This window comes from Hyperolius riggenbachi, chromosome 5 (assembly GCF_040937935.1).
Source record: "Hyperolius riggenbachi isolate aHypRig1 chromosome 5, aHypRig1.pri, whole genome shotgun sequence".
Lineage (NCBI taxonomy): Eukaryota > Metazoa > Chordata > Amphibia > Anura > Hyperoliidae > Hyperolius > Hyperolius riggenbachi.
The window spans coordinates 25,203,355-25,221,000 of NC_090650.1; the positions used below are offsets into that span (position 1 = coordinate 25,203,355).

The 17,646-nt window shown below is 46.0% G+C and overlaps 1 protein-coding gene across 1 annotated transcript in view; it reads right to left on the reverse strand.

The window, feature by feature from the left end:
- The window catches only part of LOC137518025 (serine-rich adhesin for platelets-like), a 32,763-nt gene extending 24,759 nt beyond the window's left edge, over window positions 1-8,004 (reverse strand). The window contains exon 1 of the mRNA XM_068235198.1: window positions 7,943-8,004. The gene's annotated coding sequence lies outside the window, so the exon portion shown is untranslated. The remainder of the gene's footprint in view (window positions 1-7,942) is intronic.
- Between the last annotated feature and the right edge of the window lie 9,642 nt (window positions 8,005-17,646).

Consider the following 17,646-nt stretch of genomic DNA (forward strand, 5'->3'; position numbering starts at 1 on the left):
GGTTCGAATCCTGGCTAGGGTCAGTACCTATTCAGTAAGGAGTTCAAGGCAAGACTCCCTAACACTGCAGGGTGGCCTCTTGAGCGCGTCCCAGTGGCTGCAGCTCTTGAGCGCTTTGAGTCCGACAGGAGAAAAGCGCTATACAAATGTTCGGATTATTATTATTATTCGGATTATGTAATTGCACCTTTATTTTTCTCAGCCAGCCTAATGTTTCACATTGCCTTATACAAAAACCTGAATGCAACAGGCACTGCACCAGCCCTAAATCATTAAATGAGAGGCAGCCTGGGGGGAAATCTCCCTCTTTCCCCCCTGGCCAGTCCTCCCCTGATTGCGCCATACAAAATAGGAAAAATAAACTTGGGGTACATAATGATACAGATGATGGTATATTGTATTTTTGGACTCCCCCAGAAAAGTGGTGAAAAAAAGTCACTGCGTCTTATAGTCCAAATGCCGGGAGTTCCTGACTTGTGATCACCTGCCAATACGAACCTCCAACCCACCGCAATGTCGGCGACTCGCTGTACTGTGCCCATGCAGAGGAGGACATGCAAGGTATTGATTTTTCCATGTAATTAAATGTGCCTTGCTCACATCTATGTGCTGCGCTGAGCAGCGTTACAAAAACGTAGTGTTGTATGCATTTCTGCGCATTGAGCTGAAAAGCGCACATCGATGAAAGTGAATGGGTGCGCTTTTTTAGCGCATAGAAGCGTTTTTTACCCCGAACTTGGAAAAAAATACATTTACATATGAAAACAAATCTTTATTGACAACTGCTACAATAAGCAAAACATGCTTAAAGGAGCACTATGGTATGGTGAAAAATTGTAAAATGTAAAATATGTGCAAACATACACAAATAAGAAGTAAGTTTTTTTCCAGAGTAAAATGAGCCATAAATTACTTTTCTCCTATGTTGCTGTCACTTACAGTAGGTAGTAGAAATCTAACAGAAGTGACAGATTTTGGACTAGTCCATTTCTTCATAGGGGATTCTCAGGGATTTATTTATTTTCAAAAGCACTTAGTGAATTGCAGTAGATCTGACCAACTGCCAAAAACTGTGTAGCGAGCAGGGAAGCTGTGCAGCATCATTGTTTAAATCCTTTTTAGAGAATATCTTTATAAAGAATAAAAGCCTTGCTGAGAATCCCCATGAAGAGATGGACTAGTCCAAAACCTGTCACTTCTATCAGATTTCTACTACCTACTGTAAGTGACAGCAACATAGGAGAAAAGTAATTTATGGCTCATTTTACTCTAGGGCTAAAGAATGTACTATAACGTCCAAAGTTATAATCTTTCAACGCAACGTCCCACTGTGAAAGAGGCCTAAATAATAATAAATGCCCTGTACCCCCTGTGCTGTGTCCTCTATAACCTGCATTCCCTGCCAAACGTACCTCCCACGTATTATTCTCTTTCTCCTCTCCTGTATCCTGTTTGTCCACTGTGATCAATGGAATTTTCTGCCATCTATATATATATAAAATCGTGTGTGTGTGTGTGTGTGTGTGTGTGTGTGTGTGTGTGTGTGTGTGTGTGTGTGTGTGTGTGTGTGTGTGTGTGTGTGTGTGTGTGTGTGTGTGTGTGTGTGTGTGTGTGTGTGTGTGTGTGTGTGTGTGTGTGGTGTGTGTGTATAGTGTGTGTATGGCGTGTGTGTGTGTGTGTATGTGTGTGTGGTGTGTGTATGTGTGTGTGGTGTGTGTGTGTGTGTGTGTGTGGTGTGTGGTGTGTATGTGGGTGTGTGTGGTGTGTGTGTATAGTGTGTGTATGGCGTGTGTGTGTGTGTGTGTGTGTGTGTGTGTGTGTGTGTGTGTGTGTGTGTGTGTGTGGTGTGTGTGTGTGCGTGTGTAGTGTGTGGTGTGTGTGGTGTGTGTGTGTGTGGCGATCACGCGAAAACGGCTTGACCGATTTGAATGAAACTTGGTACGCAGATACCTTACTACCTGGGATGATATGTTCTGGGGGTCTCGCGGCCCCCCTGCACACCTGGGCGGAGCTACAAACAGCAAATCAGATTCCACCCATTCAAGTCAATGGAAAAAATGTAAAAGGCTGTCATTCTCACAGTAATCAAGCCACAGTCCCCACACTTTGCACAGTTGGTCACTTGGTGACCGAGGTTACAAATCCAGGAAAAGTGGGCGGAGCATAAAACAGCCAATCAAATTTCAGCCGTTCATTTTAAATGGAAAAATGTAAACTGCAGCCATTCTTAGACTGTTAATCGCAGGGTTCTCAAACTTGCCACAGTTGGTCACTGGGTGAATGAGATTAAGATTCAAGAAAGTGGGTGGAGCCTACAACAGCCAATCAAAATTCACCTATTGATTTTCAAGGGAAATATTTAAACTGCTGCTATTCTTACACTTTTAATGGCAGAGGCTTCAAACTTGCTACAGTCGGTCATTGGGTGACTGGGGTCAAAGTTCACTAAAGGGGCGGGGCCACATACAGCCAATCAGTTTTCCTTGGTGGATAAACTGCTTCCATTCACACATTTTTGATGCCTAGAACCTGACAGCTCACAAACTTGGTCATTGAGTGACTGTGTGTGTCAAGGTTACAAAAAGTGGGTGGAGCCAAAACAACTTTTACTGGGAAAATATAAACGGCAGCCATTCTTACACCGTTAATGGCAGGGTTCTCAAACTTTGCACAGTTGGTCATTGGGTCACAGATTAAGATTTTGGAAGGTGGGTGGAGCCTACAACAGCCAATAAAAATTCCCCTTTTGATTTTCAAAGGGAATATTTCATCTGCTACCATTCTCTTATACTGGTAAAAGCAGATGCCTCAAACCTGGTACAGTTGGTCACTGGGTGACTAGGGTCCAAATTCAGGAAGGGGGCGGAGCCACAAACAGCCAGATTTGTTTATTTTTCAATGGGAATATACAAAGTATTGATACCAAGGATCCCAAAGCTGATAAACTTGATAATTGAGTGACTGTATGTCAAGGTTAGAAAAAGTGGGCGGTGCCAACAACTTCATTTTTTACATTGCAGGGTTCCCAAACTTTACACAATTGGCCACTGGGTGACTGGGATGAATATTCAGAAATGTGGGTAGAGCCTACAACAGCCAATCAAAATGTACCTATTAATTTTCAAGGGGAATATTCACATTGCTACCATTCTTACACTGTTAGTGGCAGAGGCCTCAAACCTGATACAGTCAGTCATTGGGTGACTAGGATCCAAATTCACTAAAGCGGTGGAGCCACAAACAGCCAATCAGATTTGTTAGATTGATTTCAGCCATTCTGTTATCGCCAGGGTTCTCAAACATGACACAGTTGGCCACTGGGTGACTGTGACTTATATTCAGAAAAGTGGGTGGAGCCTACAGCAGCCAATCAAAATTCACCTTTTGAATTTCAAGGGGAATATTTACTTTGCTGCCATTCATGCACTCTTAATGGCAGAGGCCTAACATCTGCTACAGTCAGTCACTGGGAGACTGAAATTTAAATTCTGAAGGGAGCGGGCCAAAAACAGCCAATCAGATTTGTTTAATTTCAATGGTAAAATGCAACTTATTGATGCCAAAGACCCCAAAGCTCATAAACTTGGTCATTAAGTGACTGTATGTCAAAATTAGAAATAGTGGGCAGAGCCAAAACAACTAACTTTTTACATGGGGAAATGTAAACTGCAGCTTTTCTTACACTGTTAATTGCAGGGTTCTCAAACTTCACACAGTTGGTCACTGGGTGACTAGGATTAATATTCGGAAAAGTAGGTGGAGCCTACAAGAGCCAATCAAAATTCACCTATTGATTTTCAAGGGGAATATTGAAACTGCAGCCATTCTCACACTGTTAATAGCAGAGGCCTCAAACCTGCTACAGTCGGTCGTTAAGTGTTTGGGGTTCAAATGCAGTAAAGGGGCGGAGCCAAAAACAGCCAGATTTCTTTGCTGGATAAACTGCTTCCATTAGCACAATTTTGATGCCAGGAACCCAAAAGCTCACAAACTTGGTCATTGAGTAGTGACTGTGTGTCAAGGTTACAAAAAGTGGGTGGAGTTAAAAACAGATTTTTCTGGGAAATTGTAAACTGCAGCCCTTCTTCACTGTTAATGGCAGGGTTCTCAAACTTTGCACAGCTGGTTACTGGGTGACTGGGATTAATATTCAGAAAAGTGGGTGGAGCCTAAAAATGCCAATCAAAAATCACATGTCGCTTTTCAAGGAGAATATTAAAATTGCTGCCATTCTTGCACTGTTAATGGCACAAGCCTCAAACCTGGTACAGTTGGTCATTGGGTCACTGAGGTTCAAATTCAGAAAAGGGGACAGAGCCACAAACAGTTAATCAGATTTGTTTCATTTCATGGGAAAATACAAATTATTGATGCCAAGGACCCCAAAACTCACAAACTTGGGCATTGAGTAGTGACTTTGTGTCAAGGTTACAAAAAGTGGGCGGAGCCAAAAACACATTTCACTGGGAAAGTGTAAACTGCAGCCCTTCTTACACTATTTATTTCAGGGTTCCCAATCTTTGCCCAGATGGTCACTGAGTGACTGAGATATTCAGGGAAGTGGGTGGAGCCTATAATAGCCAATCAAAATTCACCTGTTGATTTTCAAGTGGAATATTTAAATTGCTGCCATTTTTACACTGTTAACCAGCTGAGCGGTCTGGACGAGCTCAGCTCGTCCAACACCGCCAGCGGCTGCCGCTCAGGCCCTGCTGGGCCGATTTTAATGAAATAAAAAGCAGCACACGCAGCCGGCACTTTGCCAGCCGCGTGTGCTGCCTGATCGCCGCCGCTCTGCGGCGATTCGCCGCGAGCAGCGGCGAAAGAGGGTCCCCCCAGCCGCCTGAGCCCAGCGTAGCCGGAACAAAAAGTTCCGGCCAGCGCTAAGGGCTGGATCGGAGGCGGCTGACGTCAGGACGTCGGCTGACGTCGATGACGTCACTCCGCTCGTCGCTATGGCGACGATATAAGCAAAACAAGGAAGGCCGCTCATTGCGGCCTTCCTTGTTTATTCTGGGCGCCGGAGGCGATCGGAAGATCGCCTCCGGAGCGCCCTCTAGTGGGCTTTCATGCAGCCAACTTTCAGTTGGCTGCATGAAATAGTTTTTTTTTTATTTAAAAAAAACCCTCCCGCAGCCACCCTGGCGATTTAATCAGAACGCCAGGGTGGTTAATAGCAGATGCCTCAAACCTGCTACAGTTGGTCATTGGGTGACTGGGGTTCAAATGCTGGAGGGGGGTGGAGCCACAAGCAGCCTATCAATGTTTAATTTCTATGGGAATATACAAATGATTGATGCCAAGAACTCCAAAGCTCACAAACTTGGTCATTGAATGTTTGTGTGTTAGGGTTAGAAAGTGGGCGGAGCCAACACCAGTCAAATACATACCCGGGCAACGCCGGGTCATCACTGGGTGGAGACAAATACAAATTTCACTGGGAAAATGTACACTGCAGCCATTCTGTTAATGGCAGGGTTTTTAAACGTTGCACAGTTGGTCACTGGGTGACTGGGATTAATATTCAGAAAAGTGGGTGGAGCCTACAAAAGTAAATCAAACTTCACCTGTTGCTTTTCAAGGGGAATATTTAATTGCTACCATTCTTGAACTGTTAATGGCACAGGCCTCAAACCTGGTACAGTTGGTTATTGGGTGACTGGGGTTCAAATTCAGAAAAGGGAGTGGAGCCACACACACTCAATCAGATTTGTTTCATTTCAATGCAGATTATTGATACCAAAGACCGCAAAGCTCACAAACTTGGTCAGTGAGTAATTGTGTGTTAGGGTTAGAAAAAATAGGCGGAGCCAACACCAGCCAAATACATACCCGGGCTACGCCGGGCAATTAGCTAGTCCTTTATAAAAATGATGATGACCCTGTAACAGCTTCTGGGTTAGCACTCCGTTAACCAGTAATATCACTTGAGCCATAGGGAACCATGGACATTACCTTGCACATCAGTTGTCCTTTTAGCGCAATGCAATGCAATCAATGCAAACTGGTGGTTGCGATGCGGTGCATTGTGCCCGCTGCACCGTATCGCCAGAAACAGGCCTTCAGGGAACACCTTATTAGTACACAGTGTTGCCTGTCTGGCCACCAGCCAATCAGGAAGTGACGTGCACTTTCTGCTTTGGGTATGCGGAAGTGCATGGATGTGTAGTGTTAAAATAGGCTTCTGCGCATGCGTGCCGCAATGTTGTGACGCCAACATTTTAAAAATCCCTGCATCACCATAGAGTAACATGACTTCCGTTCTGACGCAGAACGACGCAAGTACGCATGTTAACGTAGTTTTGTCCTAACATCGGGGATGCAGCGATAAGTCACTTCCATCGCATCATGCCGTACCGTGGAAGTATGAAAGTCTCCATAGACTTTCATTGCCCGGCGGTGGAGTTCGGCAAAAATAGCGCACCACCCCGGTGTGAAAGCGCCCTAAAGGTGCGTACACACATGCGACTATAGTCGTTTGTAACGATTGTTCCCCGATCTTTACCAACGACGATTGTTACAAAAAACGAACCACCGACTATTAAGTCTAACGACGAACGAGCCAAATCGCTACAAAAGAAAGTTCTGTCTCGGCGGATTTTAACCAACGACGATCGTTAGCAAAAGTAGTACATCGTTGGAAACGATCGTTCGTACCAGGCTGGACATGCGCATTTCACTTCTTCTCCATGGAACTTTACAATTTTATGCGCAGGCGCATTAAGTGCTTTTACGTGGTGTAACGTTCGTTCTAACGATGTGATCGTTACACAATTTTTACAACTAACTTTACTTAGGTCGTTTTTCCGTCAATTAAAAGATCGTTCGTCGTTAACAACGAACGATCGTTGTCGCATGTGTGTACGTAGCATAAGGCTTTCAGCTTCCAGAGAGACAAAAATTACTAGATCTAGTCAGAACTGGAAGGAATCATTGTTAGAAGAATATGGTGAGCTTCTGAGAGGAGCTGACGGTGAGGTAAGCAGGGGCGTAACAATAGACCCTGCAAGGGAAGCAGCCGCAGGGGGTCCAGAAGCTGCAGGGGCCCCGTGGGGGGAAAAGTTTCTTTTCCCTGTCCTGAGAGACTGACATCTAAGGGCACAGAGAGAAAAAGCTTTCTGCTTTCTGTACAATTGTTCTAATGACTGCACGTGCTCAGCCACTGATAAGGAATCATACAAAGTTTTGCAGACAAATATTTGTAGACAGTCCCTATTCAGTGTTCAGCAGGGTCCTGATTACAGTGCTGCTCTACCCTAGTCTCTCTACCCCTCTCCAAGTGTTGTGTGCTGTAGTGATACATGAGGAGTCTGGGAACGGAGAGAGAAAAAGCTTTCTGCTTTGTGCACAATTGTTCTAATGACTTTTGCTCAGCCACTGATAAGTAATCATGCAAAATTTTGCAGACATATAGTTGTAGACAGTCACTATCCAGTTTGCAGCAGGCTCTTGTGTACAGCGCCCAGCCCCCAACTTCACTGCTGTCTGTTTTTATCTGAATGAAGTAAACACATTCAAGTGTGCACTAGTCAACTGAATAATTGGTTCTCAGTTTACCTGTGCAGCAAGGGGGGATGGGAAAGAGGGGGCCCCATCCAAAGTTTCGCAGGGGGGCCCAGTGATTTCTAGTTACGCCCCTGGAGGTAAGCAAGTAATATTGATTTGCAGGTACGTCATGTTTATTTAAAATAATTTTAGTCAGTTCAGGCTCACTTTAAAGTGAACTTGTAAGGAGAAATATGCTAAAAGTTGCTTACCTCAATATAAGGAAGCCTCTGTAATGCTGTAAAAATGTATCAACAGCAGATTTCTCCCTACCATATTTTTCACCGTTAATCAGTGTTGGTATGTAATGTCCTATCCCGTGCCAGCCTCCTTCCCTATATCACAAAGAGACTCATCATGCAGCAACTCCTCCCCCCACCTAGAGTCGCCCTCTTACCAGGGTCCCCTGGATCCCCTCCTCCTCTGGGTCCCGGGGGTGACAGAAACAGCTACAATTCTTCTGAAGTGAAAGTCAGCAGTAAATGAAAGACACTTCCTTGTTTAAACCGGCAACTGTTGCTTAAACAAAAGGTGCTGTTACCAGGGTCCCCTGTGCTGTGCCCTCTATATACCTTGTGCTGCCTGTGCTGTATCCTCTGTACGCCCTATATGGTCAGAGGGTCCCAGGGTTGGAACAGGGGGTACCAGGAGAATCTGCCAAGGTATTTTTTTTATTTTGCTTCAAAAGTTCACTTCAAAGGACAACTGGAGGCTGCCATATTTATTTCCTTTTAAACAATATTGGTTGCCTGGCTGCACTTCTGATCTCTTTGGCTGCAGTCGTGTCTGAATAACACCAGAAACAAACATGCAGCTAATCTTGTCAGATCTGACAATAATGTCACAAACACCCGATCTGCAGCATGCTTGTTCAGGGTCTGTGGCTGAAAGTATTAGTGGCAGAGGATCAGCAGGACAGCCAGGCAACTGGTATTGCTTAAAAGGAAATAAATATGGTAGCCTTCACCACATCCCTCTCGTTACAGTTGTCCTTTAAGACTATACATTGGCTGGGGGAAAAGTGTGTCGGGGGTTGTTGGTAGAGATGCTGTTGATCAGGGGCTGGATCAGTGGGCCTTCGGCACAACAAAAAAGGCGCTCGGTAATTCCGATAGTAAAATATTGGTATTAAATACAGACATTTTACTATAGTTAAACCTAAGCCTATTCTCATACTGAACGTTTTCATTACCGATGCCTAACCTTAACTATCCTCCCCTCCACACCTAACCTTAACCACCCACCCCCACGCCTAACCTTAACCACCTATCCCCCACACCTAACCTTAACCCCTGCAAACCTCCACACCTAACCTTAACCACCCACCCCCACGCCTAACCTTAACCCCCCACGCCTAACCTTAACCACCCACCCCCAATGCCTAATCTTAACCCCCACAACTAACCTTAACCATCCGCCTAACCTTAACACCCCAACCACCACGCCTAACCTTAACCACCCACCCCCTTACCTATCCTTAACCACTCACTTCCCACGCCTAACCTTAACCCCCAACCCTCACACCTAACCTTAACCTCCCACGCCTAACCTTAACCCCCCACGCTTAACTTTAACCCCTCACGCCTAACCTTGACCCGCCAACTCCCACACCTAACCTTAACCACCCACCACACCTAACCTTAACCACCCACACCTAACCTTAACCTTCTCTCCTCCAAGCCTGGCCTTAGCCACCCCCGCCACATCTAACCTTAAAGGGGTTCTCTGGGGGGGGGGGGTGTTGAAAATAAAAACAGACACTTACCTGGGGCTTCTACCGGCCCCCTGTAGCAGTAATGTCCCACACTGTCCTCCTCCGATCCACCATTTCCCGCCGCCGGCCCCGGACCAACGCGGCATCTCATCCAACTGCGGCTGCGCAGACATGGCCGGGCGCATGCTCGCTCCCGCGCCAGACATTGGAAGCTTACTGCACAGGCACAGTACAAGAAAACGTTGTACTGCACAGTAAGATCCTGATGACACGGACGGGAGTGTGCATTATTCGTCTTGTTAGACAAATAATTGCCCGATGCGGGCGGCGGGGAACGAGTGATTGGAGGAGCAAGATTTTATTTCACTTTTCTTCCTGAGTCTTCCCCTAGGTGATATTTTCCTTTTCCCACCTCTTCATAAAAAGCCTTTTAACCTCCCTGGCGGTACGCAGTTTATGAGGCTGCGTCCGTGGGAGAGATTCTTAGAATAAAACTTGTTGTAATAGTTGTAGCTAGCACTAGGTTAGCTACCTGTGGCCCCCAAGTCCTCCGGCACCTATCTGATCCCCCCCGATTATATTTACCCAGCCGCGATCCAAAGAGAGCCGCAGCTTCCCGTTTAGCTTCAGTCGTCGACGATCGGACATGACGTCATGCGCAGTCCCGATCCTCCCCATAGCGAAGCCTGGAGCTGATTGGGGGGAGAGAGCGGAGGCACTTGGGGGGCACAGGTAAGCTAGCCAAGTGCTAGCTGAAGACTATTGCACAATTTTTATTTTCAAAAATCCTCCCGGGGCCATGCGATCCCCTGCGGTGGTTAGCCCAACACTGTGTCAGGCTTACCGACAGGGAGGTTAAAAACCAGAAAACAAGAAAATACTCAAAATAATTTTGCTACGATTTTTTCACCAACTTTTGGGTACTTTTTCAATTGTAAAATGCTGAAAGGTTATTTTAAAGATAAGATGAAAATGATTTCCTAGGAAATAACTCAGGAGAAAAAGTTAATTGCATAGGGGCCCTGGTGTGCAATTTCCACTATCCAAGTGGACATAGGGTTGTCCAAGTGAAGCTCGGACTGAGCCTGCAGCTCAGTAAGTGGGAAAGGGGACAATTATTTCAGTAAAGCGGGTCATTTTCCGTTAAAAATGAGCGGCATATTATTATTTGTTTTTTTTATAGATTAAATATTTCATTTGTAGCCATTTATTTATTTTTTTTCCATTACTTATTTTAGAAATGCTGCTATGCTTCCAGCAGGTGGCGAGCTTGCACATATTTTATTTTCCAACTGAAAATCAGCTGCTACTGGAGTTACGTACAGACACTAGATTTTCATTGCTGGAGAGCAGCTAGTGATGATGTTTTGTGTGCCCCGTGCATACAACTGGCATCAGTACAGGGGTCACACAATGTAATTGAGGGCCTGAGCCCACTAATGCATTTGTGTCAGCTTTTCAGCAGCACATCAGTATTATGGATGCTGAAAGGCAGACACAAATTGGGCCCTTAAAGGAGTATTTTGGGGGGTAGGGGGAAGAAGTTGAACTTACCCGGGGTTTCTAATGGTCCCCTGCAGACGTCCTGTGCCCGCTCAGCCACTCACCGATGCTCCGGTTCCGCCTCTGGTTCACTTCCGGAATTTGTGACTTTAACCATTTCAGCCCGCGGGGATTTTTCACCTTATGCATCAGAGCAATTTTCACCTCCCATTCATTCGCTAATAACTTATCACAATTTATGGATCTATATCTTGTTTTTTCTGCCACTAATTAGGCTTTCTTTGGGTGGTACATTTTCCTAAGAATTCGTTTTTTTTATAAATGCATTTTAACAGGAGTAATAAGAAAAAAATGGAAAAAAAATCATTATTTCTCAGTTTTTGGCCATTATAGCTTTAAAATAATCCACGCTACCATAAAACCTATGTATTTTATTTGCCCGTTTGTCTCGGTTATGACACCATTTAAATTTTGTCCCTATCACAATGTATGGCGCCAATATTTTATTTGGAAATAAAGGTGCACTTTTTCCATTTTGCGTCCATCACTATTTACAAGCTTATAATTTAAAAAATGTTTGTAGTATAACCCCTTCAAATGCATATTTTAAAAGTTCAGACCCTTAGGTAATTATTTATGTCTTTTTTTTTTTTTTTTTAATTGTAATTTTTTTTTTTCCATTAAAAATTCTATTTGGGTAATATTGTGGTGTGGGAAATAAACAGTTAATTTTTAATGTTATTATATGTGTTAATTGCAATGTAAAAAATGTCGATGTAGTTTTACTATTACCTTGCATTTTTTTTCCCTCCTTGTGCTTCTCGCTAAGCGGAAGCACAAGGATGACGCAGAAAATTTTACGTGCAGAAAGACTGAAGCCTCTTGTAAGAGCGCTTCGGTTTTTCTGCTGGGGACACGGATCGGTGATCGGGAACCATGTTCCCGTTCACTGATCCCAGGGCTACCGGGGGACACCACAGGGGCATGGGGGCGCGCCGAAGCACGGCACCGCAGCAGAGCAACCGCTCGGACGTGGGCGGCAGAAATGGTTAAAGTTGGAAAACCACTGCGCCTGCACGGCGGTGTCCTCACTCCCGCTGACGTCCCCAGGAGCATACTGCGCAGGTGCAGACCATACTGGGCCTGCACAATACACTACTGGTGATATCAGCAGGAGCAAGGACGCGAGTGCGCAGGTGTACGGGTACAGAAGCAAAATGGTGGAGGCCCCCTTAGAACTTGTCAATGAGCCAATATTGGAATGATAAAAAATAAATAAAAAGAGGTATCTTACCTCATCGGAAGACTCACATAGGTGGAAAAAGGAGCCTTTATTAAAATTAAAGAGTTAAGCTGTAGACAACGCGTTTCACGGGACGCAGCTCGCTTCCTCAGGTCAATAAACAGAAACAGCTTGCAGACGTCTTCCTGCACGGATGCTCCGGTCTGTAGTAATGATGAGAGGTGAGAGCCGCGTGTTTCTACGGGTGGTACAGTACTCCTTTAACCTCCTGAGCGTTACGCCGCTCAGGTTTGTAGCCTCATAGTCCCCAGTTATAAAACGATTAGATTAAATGCGATCAATATATATTAGCTAGCACTAGGCTAGCTAGAATAGGTGCACCCCCCCCCCAATTGCCCAGAATCCCCCCGATCAGCCCGCTTATACATTACTCAGCCAGGATCCAGCGATCGCCGCAGCCTCCCGGACAGCTCCGGTCTCTCTATGGTTATGTCACACATGACGTCATGCGCAAACCTGATCCTCCCCATAGAGAAGACCGGAACTGTGGGCGGGGAGGCTGCGTAATCGCTGGAGCCAGGCTGGGTAATGTATAAGTGGGCTGATCGGGGGGATTCTGGGCAATCGGGGGGGGGGGGGGGGCCTATTCTAGCTAGCCTAGTGCTAGCTAATATGGATTGATCGCATTTCAACTACTAGTTTTACAGCGGGGGATTCCTGAGGCTATTAAATCCTCTAGAGCGGCATGTCCAACACAGTGTCAGGCATACCGCTTAGGAGGTTAAGGTATCCATATACAGTATCTAGCAAATTGGCGGTCGATCAACCGTCCAATTCGATAATTATTATCGAAACGGATGAAAATCGGTGCCGACAAGTGCATGCCTGATTGATGATGCGACCAATTTCGGGCTGACCATGTCGATCGGACATGCTGCAAGATGTCGGGCCGTAGTGGTCGATCTTGTGCGTGGCGGTAACTGTGATATTACGACGAAACCTCCGGCGCTGTCTCCCTGGTGCCCGATGCACTTTACTTGTGTCGGCCACTTGCTCCGGGCCCCAACACAATCTGCATACACGCACCCCCCGTGGGCGGAGCAAGTATAGTGCATGGCCACCCGGGGGGGGGGGGGGGGGGGGGGGGTCGGGGGGGGGGTCGGGGGGGGGGGGAGAGGGTACATTTGACATGGGGGGGGGGGGCAGCGTCAGGCTGGCAACACAAGGCTGATTGCTCAATTTCAGCATGACATTGATCGGGAATCGGATTCGATCAGAGAGAGATTTGTCTCTTGGTCCAATCTGCCCATCATCACCTGAAGTATGGCCACCTCCATGACGGCGTATCACTGAATTACAAACAAGCACTATTGTTTTATATTGTTCTTACTGCTGCAGGATGCCTCTTGCTTTTTTTTCCCCCTACACTTTGAATAAAACAGAACGGGTGTGTCTGTACAGCACTCACTCTGAAATGTATCACCCTACGGACCCTTTTACACTTAATGCGTTGGTATGCGTTAGTACGCGTTTTTTCCATAGCAGTGCATTGTGAAAAATATTTCAGGTAAAACGCGTTAAAGGACCGCTATCGTGAAAAAAGTAGGCAGTTAAAATCTGACAGGTTTTTGGGCGAGTCCATTTCCTCATGAGGGATTCTCAGGGTTTTCAAAAGCATTTCCTGAACAGCAGTTGCTAAGTCTAACAGACAAAATAGTGTGCAAGTGAGTAGGGTGGCTGGCTGGTATCTTACTATTTTGGCAGTTCAGCTGCTGTTCAGGAAATGCTGTTGAAAACAAAGAAAACCCTGAGAATCCCCCATGAGGAGATGGACTGACCCAAAACCTGTCGGTTCTATCAGATTTTAATTGCCTACTTTTTTCGCCATAGTGGTTCTTTAAGTGGGAACTGTGCCATAGGAAAGCATGGGCATTACTTTGAAAATCTGTTTCCTTTCAGTTATAACTGAGAGCAACTGATTTAAGTCTAAAAGGGGCATCACCCAAAGGGCAACTGAAGTGGGAGGTACAAGGAGGCTGCCATACTTATTTCCTTTTAAGCAATACCAGTTGCCTGGCTGTCCTGCTGATCCTCTGCTTCTAATACTTTCAGCCGTAGACCCTGAGCAAGCATGCAGCAGATGAGCTGTTTCTGACATTATTGTCAGATCTGACAAGATTAGCTGCATGCTTGTTTCTGGTGTTATTCAGACACTACTGCAGCCAAATAGATCAGCAGGACAGCCAGGCAACTGGAATTGTTTAAAAGGAAATAAATATGGCAGCCTCTATATACTGTACCTCTCACTTCAGTTGTCCTTTAACGATTGCGCAGGGTGACAGAAATTGAGTGTCTTTTTGCTACTTTACTCAAAACGTTTAGACTTGAAATAACGTTGCGAAAAAACGTTATCATACAATCAGGTGCTGTTTAATAGAAAACAGTAAAAACTACACAGCTCAGAAAAAGATATATTTACATCAGAATAAGATTTCATAACATTAGTGATTATTAATAACAAATATGATTAAATTGCACAATGGTGAACGTTTATAAAAGCGTGAGCAATGGAATCTCCCAGCATTCCCTGTGACTCACTGCAGGTCCAGCTAGTGGTAATCCTACAGATGTAGAAAGCACTTTGCTCGTCCGTCTGTCAGCCTCTTCCCCAAAGACAGGAGTCATCGGCCTTTTCCAGGTAACTTGTGGGGATTCAGTAATTCCTTCATTATTAACCTATATATACAACCCTATTTTTCAGACTATAAGATGCTCTGGAACAGAAGACGCACCTAGGTTTAGAGGGCAAAAAACAGGGGAAAAAAATACTAAACCTGGTGCGTCCATGTTCCAGGAGCGTCTTGTAGATTGCAGATGTTCTCCCCCAATTTTTGTGTCCTCCTTGTACCTCATGTGTCTTCCTGTCCCTTTCTCTCCCCTTCTGTCCCCCACTGTCCTCCTCCTCCTTGCCTGAGTAGATGAAAGCCGCGGCATCAAGGCTCACCTGATTCATCTGCTCCAGTGGTGATCAAAGACCTCTCCTCTCTCTCACTGTTCCCCTATTGCTGGGCATGAGCAGGGAGGGAAGCCTCAATAGGATCCTAAAGCTTACCTATCTTTAAAGGGGAACTGAAGAGAGAATTATATGGAGGCTGTCATGTTTATTTCCTTTTAATCAATACCAGTTGCCTGGCAGCCCTGCTGGTCTATTTCTCTGAAGTAGTATCTGATTAAAACCAGAAACAAGCATGCAGCTAATCTTGTCAAATCAGACTTATAAGTCTGAACCACTGAAACACCTGATCTGCTGCATGCTTGTTTAGGGGCTATGGCTAATAGTATTAGAGGCAGAGGATCAGCAGGGCTGCCAGGCAACTGGTATTGTCTAAAAGGAAATAAACATGACAGCCTCCATATACCTCTCTCTTCAGTTCCCCTTTAAGTAAGTTTCCCATTTTGTACCCGAGCTTCATCTCAGGTACACTTTAAAGTGAACCTAAAGTCAGTAAAAAAAAACGAGATGAACTCACCTGGGGCTTCCCTCAGCCCCCTGCAGACGATCGGTGCCCTCGTAGCTCCGCTCCGATACTTCTGCACCCGCCGGCAAGCACTTCCGGTTTGGCCGTCACCGGCCGACAGGCATGGGAACGCGAGTGATTGTTCGCGTTCCCAGCCTGTATATCGCCCCCTATGCTGCTATTGCGGCCAGGAGGTCGCAATAGCAGCATAGGGGGTGATATACAGGCTGGGAACGCGAAGAATCACTCGCGTTCCCATGCCTGTCGGCCGATGACGGCCAAACCGGAAGTGGTCGCCGGCGGGTCCTGGGACATCGGAGCGGAGCTGCGAGGGCACCGATCGTCTGCAGGGGGCTGAGGGAAGCCCCAGGTGAGTTCATCTCATTTTTTTTTACTGACTTTAGGTTCACTTTAAGTCGGAACACAGTGCCACCTGTCCCCTGTGCCTCCAGTGTCACCCTCTGTTGCCCCCTCTGTGCATCCTATGCCCCACTTGTACCCCTGTGCCACCATTATGCCCCCCTGTACCACCGATTGGTCCCCCTTGGCCACCAGTAGTTCCCCTGTGCCACCAATGGATCCCCCTTTTCCACCAATTGGTCTCCTTATGCCAGACTTGGCCCCCCTTTGCCACCCTGTGCTACCATTGGTCCCCCTGTTTGTTACCTCCATTAACATACAGTTATTGTGAACAAAAGCAAAGTGTAGTTATAACACAAACACACCATGGGCTTGATTCACAAAACGGTGCTAACCTACTTAGCACGTCTAAAGTCTTTAGACGAGCTAACCAGGTTGCTAAGTAGGTTAGCACCGGATTTCTCAATCAGATCGCGCAATTCCCGCTAACCTCAAACCGCTAGCTAGCGTTTTTTTAAAAACGCTAGTCCTATTCTAGCTTATGGCAGTGTTCTCACTGCCACGATCGCGGGCGTTTTACAATAATCGCTAATAATCGCTAATCGCAAACTCGTTACCTGCAGTGGTTTGCCAGCGATTCTGGAGCGATCGTGATTAGCATGCATAGAACCGCTAATCACGATCGCTAATTTGTCTAGTTATTTTTCCGCGATTCTCACTGAAAAATCACGCCTGCAAACCGCTAGCGGTAATCACTAGCGTTTTGCGATTTCTAGTGTGAACAAGCCCTAAATAATGATAGGTACAACCTATCTGTAATCTTCCACATTGTAAGTTTAAATTAAGCAGTAGCTGATTGATTAATCAATCACTACAGCTGTTGGAGAGCCTCCTCTGCACACAGCACTGAAAGGCTTTGGGCGAGTTTTTCTTTGAAAGCCATCACTTTTAACCCTTGGCTGCAGGGATAAATTTTTCCTGCCGCTGGGGAAGTGTGCTTTCCCCAGCCTGGCAGGCTCGGCAGGGTATGCAAAGTGGGGGGCAGGGAGTTTTCATACTTACCTGTCCGGACAGCTGAATCGGCTTCTTCTTCCTCCACCGCGGCGGTGATGTAATCCCGACATGTCTTCTCGGTTCTGATCACATGATAAGACATGATCGGGATCCAGGAGACTGTTTCAGCATTACAGCGCCAACTGGTGGTGGAAAAGAAGTGATGGAAGAATCTCTTCCCTCTATTGCATCACCTCTATTCCGCCACCGTGTGGCGCTGTAACACTGACAGTCTCCTGGATTCCGATCACATGTCATATCATGTGATTGGATGTGATCGGGACCCAGAAGACCTCTCGGAAGTTCAGAGCCACCGGTGGAAGAAGAGAAGAAGCCATCCGGTAGAGGTAACCATAACTGCTCCCTGCAGTAGGCAACCAAACAAGATATGCCGACAGAGATTTAGAATGCACCAGCAGCTTTCAAATGAAAAATTTACTTTAAAGCTGCATGTGGTTTAATAAGGTGTAAATTACAATTAGAGTTATGGGGCTCTGTGGAGCCAGCTGGATTAGCCAGAGTTTTCTCTTAAAGTGTACCTCAAGTGGCAATAAAAATTCTACGGATGCCTCAGTAGAGGGCAGTCTCTGGATAGTCCACAGGCTTCCCGGAACCTCTTGGTGCCCACCATTCTAGTGCTGGGACCTTCTGAACATATTTAGAGCTTGTCGAGTATGTTCTTATGGCCCCACCCCCTCCGTGTATGAGAC